Here is an 8,559-nt window from a genome sequence, read left to right as displayed (position 1 = left end):
GTGAACAGGGCCTCAGTCTTATGCTAAAGACAAACTTGGGAAGGCTTTTGTTCTCCCAGACTTCTCTTGTGAGGCATGGCAGGTAGGTGGGAGAAGGGGTGGTAAGAGGCAATGCGGCTGGCACCATTTCCAACAGGGTTTCACTGTTCAGCTCTGCCTTGGGAGTTCCTTAGAGGGCTTAGACTCCATATAGAGGCGTGACACTATCACAGACTTCACTGGGCACATCTGTGCTACATAGACTAACTCCCCAGAGTCCTGCCCCAGCATGCACCAGGCTCAGGGTAGCACCTGGGACACAGTCTCTGGGGATTGTCTTCACTGCAGAAAAACAAAGTCCTGGTGAGGAACCTGGAGGGGATGTCCCAGATGTGACATTCCAGGGTGCAGTCCAGACCAGTGAGGGCCTGGGTCACCCCTGCCTGCAACCTGGGGTGCCGCACAGTGCTTAGCTGTTGTAACACCCAACCTGGGCTTCTCACAAACAGCCTGACAGCATGCAGGGCACCCCCTGAGTGTCTGTGTATAGCAGTGGTTCTCCACCTATTTACTATTGTGGGCCGCATAAGCAGCCCTCTATGGGTTATGTGTGCCACATCCACACAACATATATACTACCTCTATGGTGCTGAGGATGTCACATGGGCCACAATTGTGTGCTGATTGAGCCACAAGTGACCCCTGGTTGTGGGTTGAGAACCACTGGTATAGCCACAGCCCAAGTCCAGCAACTCTGATTCCAGTAGCCTATCGGCACACACCAGCCACATTCTGACTTCCACCATGCTTGGTTACCACTTGCAGGGTAACCCAAACACACACCCAGTCCTGGGATTTCCCACAAAAACATGTCTTCTGCACTGTCCAACTCTCTCTGGGACAGTCCAGTTGTACTAGGTCCATTGCCCCTCTAAGGCGAGCAACATACAACAGTTTGCTGCCATAAATGGAGTTACCTGCATAGTTCACAGCATTGGTTTAGTTTTGATTAAAGAATAAAACAAGTTAGTTTAACTACACAGAGATAGGCTTTAAGTGAGTACAAGCATATGGCACTAGAGTCAGAATTGAACTTTCTAAACTTAACAAACCAGACTTGGTTCAAGGGGAAGTTCTTACTACAGGTTCCAGGTAACAATGCTGACCAAGTATCAGGTCAGGATCTGCTTCCAAAACCCAATGTCTGTTTCTTTTGTCTTCTTAGATGAAAAGGAGAGAGATGGATAGGGAGAGACAACTTGGTGTGGTTTTGCCCCTGTCAAGGCTGATTCCCCACTCTGGCACTTTGAGTGCACAAGGATTTTAAAAATTAATACTGGCCACTCCTGGCTCGTATTAAACTCCCAAGGTTACAGCTTCTCTCTGACCTTGGCTTGGTAAACGCTGCCATCACCCAAATGCAAAACCCCTTTTTTGGAACCCAGGAAGGCGCACTTGGGAATTCCCTCCTGTGTGGTACCCTCAAGCCCTTTCACCTCCTGTCCGGGGAAGAGCTGAGAAGGAAAAAAAAGGAAATTAGCTGTTGCCACCAGCTAATTAAACTACATGCAGAAACCTCATAGGACACCAAAAATCCAATCCTATTCTTAAAAAAGGTAAATTTTATCAAAAACAAAAAAGAAAAAAAATACATCTGGAACTTAGGCTTTTGCTAGATTTTAAAAGAGTAATTCCAAAAATTAAGCACCCAAAATAGCTTTCTTGGGGGTTCAGCTTAAAGGTTACAAGCAAACAAAAGCATCTGGAGTTAGCACAGAGGAGTCCTCTAGCCATAAGAAATAAACAGAAATAAACCTAATTGCATCTTTCTAAACATTTCTGATCTACTTACACATTTGGGGATTCCAAATAACATTCTAGGTATGATCTGATGATCTATGATCATACCTGGCTTAAAGCTTCTCATAACATAACTGCTCTCTGTTCCCCTCTTTCCCAGAGAACAACAACAGACACAAAGGGGAAGTTTTTTCCCCATTTTAAAAAGTTCTAGCCTTCCCATTGGCTCTTTTGGTCAGGTGCCCACTCCCTTTCCTTTACCTGCGGGACTTTTTTTTAACACTTCACAGGTAAAGTAAGCTGAGAACAGCCACCAAGAGGGACTTTATAGCTAACTGGATGTCCATAAAAGGGAGCTACCCCCTCCCTTCATTTATCACACCTTACTTTTATAGTTCAATCACTCTTTGAAATGCATTTTCCAGAGGGTTACCCCTAGATAAAGTTCCTTCCAGCTGTGAGACTGGAGACATGGGGGTCTCCTCGTCAAAAAGGCTACATGCTGTTGTTTGCTAAATTGCAGATTTGCCTTGCTTCCCTCTTGCTGTTTCAAGGTCCTTGTTTACTACATATATACACATTGAGTTAAACACATTCCTTTGTTTAAGGCCTGCTTGACTAGTTCTGCCTAATCGGGACTATGTAGTTTTGAACATGTGCCACCAACATCAGGGGAAATTCATAACTTTACAAAGAATGTTACTACCCACATTTCATCCCAGTATTATTGACCAGTGAGTTATGAGTTTTTCAATGATACCGTGCAAGGCATATTTTGTACAAAGATTATTACAATAGTGTTTAGGATATGAAAACGGGTGCACTCCATCACACCACAACTGTACATTGAGAGGTCCAGCCCTCGCTATGATCTCAGCCAGAGCAATTTATATGCTGGGATACTCAGCAAGGCATTTCCCAATGCAATCCTTCCACTGCTCCACTAAAGTAGTCCCATCCAGTTACTACTATATTTTAATGTCCTTTCTTATCCTTATTTATATCACGCTGGACACTTTTTCAGGACACGTGGGTGCCGATATAAACGTGGATCTGGGGAACCCAGTGAAAAGAGGGGTGTTTTTGGCCACAAAGAGAGACAAGAGCTGGGTCCCTAGCCTTCTCCTTCACAGAGATTCTCAGTCCTATCTACAAATTTACATTGTTAAAGAACTGTGCAGACATTAGCTCACTCAAAGGTCTCCATCTCGCCTGGCCATCAGTGGGAAACTTTCCATTGCCTTTCACAGCACTTTCCCTCACGTCCTTAGAGGGAGCCTGTGTGCAGTGGAGGGAGACCTGGTCATAGGGGAAGGGCTGTGTCATTTCTGGCCCATGACAGCAATTGAATGAAAGGAACATCCACCTCCTGTGGCTGTAATGTGCCACGGCTATGCCCTCCTGAGCCCTGATCTGGACTTTGGAACAGCCAGACAAACCTGGTCCCAAAGAATCTGTCCCCAAGATCATCAGAGCCCAGTGCATTGTGGGGCAGGACTTTGGGAGTCTAGTCAGTGCTTGCTTATGCCATGTCGTGCATAAGTGACCAATAAAGCTTACAGGTACTGAATTTACTACACTGTGGCATCGCAGTGTTTTGATCTAAGGAGCTCCCAGTAATCTAGGACATAACAATGGCAGCTGCATGGCAGCACCAGACATACACCACAACAAGGAGCGGCTCCTAGAACAGAGGAAGAGCAGAGCGGTGTGACAGCATCTGGCACCAAGTGCCACTGGCCCCCAGGACACATGAGGGACCCCTTTGCTGCAGTCTAACCTCCCAGAGAGACACCCTACAATGCTAGAGCCTACTGCCCTAGCTGTGACCATGCTCAGATGGGGACATCAGACCTGCACCCTGCAATACACTATGAAATGTAGGCCCAGGCCTACACTGCTCTTGAATCAGCACTTGTTGGCTGCCTGGCTTCCCAGAGGCTGAGTCACGGCTGGCACCGCCTCCATTCCTTCTTCCCAGAAAGGTTCTTCCTCCACTGGATCATTCTTTCCCACCACCACTTTTCTTTGGAATTTGGAGAGGTCACATCCAGGGGACCTGCCCATGTGTGATCTTCCTCTCCCCTCACCACCCGTCCCATCCATTCATCTCCACCGCAGCTCTGCTAGAATTCGCCAGGGAAAAAAGAGCAGATAAATTAGTCATCATCACATCTGCTTGCTGTCAGACAGTGGGTGCTCAACAGCCCATGCACCAAACACCGCTCTGGCCACAGGATTGCAGTCCCTTCTCTTCAGCGACTTGGGTTTATTTCTTCAGAATAAGACTAACAAAAGTTCAGCACCTCAACCACATGCTTTCACCCTGACCCAAGGCCTCCTGCAGGAGCCTAGCTAATCCCGGCAGCCCTGCCTGCCTGGGAGTCAAGGCAAGCCTCTCCGCTCCCGTCTTCTCCCTAGCCTTCTCCCTGCAGGATTACACATCACAGCCCCTTTTCCTGGGAGTCACCTGTCAACTGGGGTCTGTCATCTACAGAAACCTTCCTATTCCCTATAGCTCTCAGCTCAGCTGTCAACTTGCTGACTCGCTGGAGGAGGTGGCGGCTGATTAGCAGGGCCGGCTCTAGGTTTTTTGCCACCCGAAGCAAAAAATTTGCCACCCTAAGCTCCGAGAGTGCAACTGCCCAAGCGAAAAAAAAAAGGGTGGCCAGAATGCTGCCCCTGGAATTGTGCCGCCCCAAGCATGTGCTTGCTTTGCTGGTGCCTAGAGCCGGTCCTGCTGATTAGTCACAGGTGGTGCTTGGCCAAATGTTCCTTAAAGACCCAGCCACCATGTGACGTTCACTTAGAAGCCAGCTCACATATGAATATGGCCCCCTCTTTCAGTCATTAAAGGTCTGCAGAATTCAGTGACTTACATAGACACTGTCCATGCACCTGAGTATATATGGTACAGTGGGGGGTTGGGGAAAGATTTCAGCTCTACAGACAGGACTCATCAGCAAGGTCATTCCCAGGCAGGAGAGATCACAGGAGGGTCAGAAGAGAAACAGTAGAGCAGTGGAAAAGACCCAGGTCCACTGTACTCACTGACATATAAGCTGCCCTCCCCTCCACCCAGACTTGCATTGTACCCTTAGTGTAAACGACTCGTCTGCTCCAATATATATAATAGCTAAATAACCTAGCTCAGGGGTTCTCAGCCTCGGGGTCGTGATCCCCAGCGGGGTCAAAAACAGGTTTCAGGGGGTCACGACCCCCCTCTTTCTATATTCCTAAATGCCGGGGGGCTCCCAAAACTTTCTTCTGTTATAACATGGAGCCCGGATGAGGCTGGGAACCCCTGGCCTGGCCGGAAACAGTGGTAATATCAGCACCGTGGAGATGATTCTTCCAGCTGTGCATGTGGGTGGGACCAGTTCTCTAAGCCCAATAACCACAGGGGAGCTGCCATTCTAACCACCCCCACCCTTCATGTGTGTGGTGTGAATTATATCTGGGCCATATTGGCTGCGAGGAAGAATGTGGATTTCACCTCTGACCTTGGATCCTCTTGGGTTGCAAACTGAGGAGCACTGATGTTTCTTGTCCCATATGCATCTGAGTCACAAAGTGCAGACTGAACTTGGACCAGAATTAGATGCACTGTGAAATTGCTGGTTCCATGACCAAGGGAGAGAGAGAAAAACATCTGGTTCTAATTACACCCTAAGTGCACAGTTCATGATGTATTACTAGGCATGATGTTATAATTCAAGGTTTTAAGACAGTTTCTGTTCTAAGCCTGCTTTTGACCCTCATACCCTGAGCTGCTTTCAGCCTGAACGTATGCAGCCAGAGGACAGTATGTCTGGGAAAGTTTGAAGCTAATTGGATAAGCTGTTGCCAGGTTTTAGGACCTTGAAATAGAAGTGGTTTTTCATTCTTCGAAAGTGGGTCTATTTTTTATTGTCTTGTCTATTCAGCCCTCCAATGCCTTTCTTTTTTCTTAAATGTAACCTACCACCACAATTAGTTTTCCATAGAGTTTAAGGCCAGAAGGGACCAGTAGGATTATGTAGTCTGACTTCCTCTATAACACAGGCCAGAGAACCTCATCCTACAGTTTCTGCATCAAGCCCACAACTTCTGGATGAGCTACAGCATCTCTTTTAGAAAGATCTAGTCTTGACTTAAAGATTCCAAGTGATGGAGGATCCACCTAGGCAAGTTGTTGCTATGGTTAATTACCATCACTAAGGCTAAGATTTAGTCATGGGCATTTTTAGTAAAAGTCATGGACAGGTCATGGGCAATAAACAACAATTCACAACCTGTGACCTGTCCATGACTTTTACTATAAACACCCCTGACTAAATCTTAGCTGGCCCAGGCCACCGCTGCTCTGCAGGGCACCCCAGGTTGCTGCTGCTTTGGGTGGCCCCAGGTCCAGCCCCACCAGCTGCTGCTCTGGGGAGCCCCAGGGCCAGCCACATGAGCTGCTGCTCGGATGGTTCCTGGAGCCAGCTGCCCAGGGCTGCCAAGCAGTGGCTGGTGCTGCTGCCCCCGGAGCTGCCCAAGCAGCTGACTGGGAGGCAGCTCCAGGAATGGCTGGTGTGCCTGGCTCCAGGGCCGCGTGAGCCTGGAGTTGCTCAGGCGGCCCTGGGGTTAGCCACACTAGCTGTGGCAGCTGCAGAATTTTATGGAGGTGGCGGAAAGCCCCAGAATCCATGACTTCCGTGGCCTCCATGACAAACTTGTAGTCTTAACCATCATCATTAAAAAATGTGCCTTTTTTCTAGCCAGAATTTGTCTAAATTCAGCTTCCAGCCACTGGAATTCATTATGCTTTTTTCCTGTTAGGTTGAAGAGACAGCTACCAGAAATCTTCTCCCCATTTAGAGATTTGTAGAATGTGATCGAGTCACTTCTTAATCTTGGTTTTGTTTTATAATAATAATATTGTAGCTGTGTATCTAATTTGTATTATCATAGCGACCAGCTCCCCATTGTGCTAGGTCCTTACTAGCACAGAACAAAAAGACATGGTATGAGCATCATGACTGTGAGTGGCATGACCTCATGACAGGCTGTCAAAAGCAGGGTAGACACCCCAAACTGGTAGTATGTGAACTCCCCAAATACTGCAACAGTCTTACACTGGAGCATGTCAGGGTACTGTCTGTGACTCCATTATATCTTGCCACCCAGGCAAAACGGACTATGTGATAAATGGTCACTTACACCAAAAATCACAAATATTCCAGGTTACTCCAGTCCCAAGAGGCCAATCACTCACCCAGGTCAAGTTGCAGCCTAGATCTCACACTGAAGACAATGCTAGTAGCCAATTCTATAGTAAACTAACTAAAGGTTTATTAGCTAAGAAATGAGAGATTAATGCAGGTAAAGTGTATGCACAGCTGAATCACAGTCTATGATTTCAAATGGTAACAAAGATTTGTAATCTGACAGTTTCTCGGAAGTTTCCCAGGGTTACCCAGAACAGCTCTGTGATCTATGTCTTCTTGTTCAGTTATTCTGCCCAGTTAGAATCCAGACAGTCCAGAGATGAAGAATCCTTCCCTGAATCTATACTTACAGCTTCTTCTCACAGAAAACAAGCTGACGGGGTCACCACACAGGTGGGATTTTCTTTGATTGGCAGAGAGAGAGAAGTGCATTTAGGCCCCGTCTACACTGGCAAGTTTGTGCGCAGTAAAGCAGCTTTGAGAGCTGTAACTCCTGAGGTGTACACACTGCCAAGCCACTTAGTGCTCAGAAACTGCACAGATGCAGCACTCTAAAAAAAACACCCGGACAAGAGGCGTAGAGCTTTCTGCACCGGGACTACAGTGCTGGGGTGCCCGTGTAGACACTGTGGCGATTACAGTGCTGCGATTGGCCTCCAGGAGGTGTCCCACAATGCCTGTTCTCACCTCTCTGTTCATCGGTTTGAACTCTACTGCCCTGCCCTCAGGAGATCAACTGTCATCCCCGCCCTATACATTCCTTTGCAAATTTGAAAGTCCCCTTCCTGTTTGCTCAGTGATGCGTGCAGTGGTCTCAGTGCATCTTTCTAGGTGACCATGCCTGCGCCACGCACCAGGCGATCCCCTGCTTGGAGCAAAGCCGAGCTGCTGGACCTCATTGGCATTTGGGGAGAGGAGGCTGTGCAGTCCCAGCTGCACTCCAGCAGTAGGAATTATGATAACTACGAACAGATTTCTAGATGCATGATAGAAAAGGGCCATGACCGGGACACATTGCAGTGCAGGGTCAAAGTGAAGGAGCTGCTGAACGCCTACCACAAGGCGTGGGAGGCAAACAGCCGATCCAGTGCTGCACCCGTGAGCTGCCGGTTCTACAAAGAGCTGGACGTGATACTCAATGGCAACCCCACCTCCACTGCGAAGGCTCCTGGGGATACTTCGTTGGCTTGCATGCCAGTTGAGAGTGGACTGAGCCAGGAGGAGGAAATCTTGGATGAAGAGTGGGAGGGGGACCCAGAGGCAGGGGAGACTCAGAGGCCAGAGATGCATGCAGTCAGGGGCTCTTTTCTACCCTGGAGGAGCCTAGCCAGTCAAAGCAAGCGGATCTTGGCAAAGCGCAAATAGGAGAGGAGGCCCCTGGTAAGTGGATCTGATTTTGGGAATTGCTGAAGCGAGTTGTTGGAGGCAGGAGAGTTGCAGAAAGCAAGCATGTCTCCCATCTCATGCCTAGTTTGAGCGGTGGAACAGGCTGTTGATACATTCCCTCACTTCACGGGAATCTGCCTCAGAGATCTCCAGAAAACTCTTGTGGAGATACTGGACAATCTGCTGCCACAGGTTCCTCGGC

The sequence above is a fragment of the Dermochelys coriacea genome, chromosome 9 (genome assembly GCF_009764565.3).
Source record: "Dermochelys coriacea isolate rDerCor1 chromosome 9, rDerCor1.pri.v4, whole genome shotgun sequence".
NCBI lineage: Eukaryota > Metazoa > Chordata > Testudines > Dermochelyidae > Dermochelys > Dermochelys coriacea.
The sequence above is the reverse complement of the archived record's forward strand: the minus strand, read 5'-3'. Positions refer to the sequence as shown.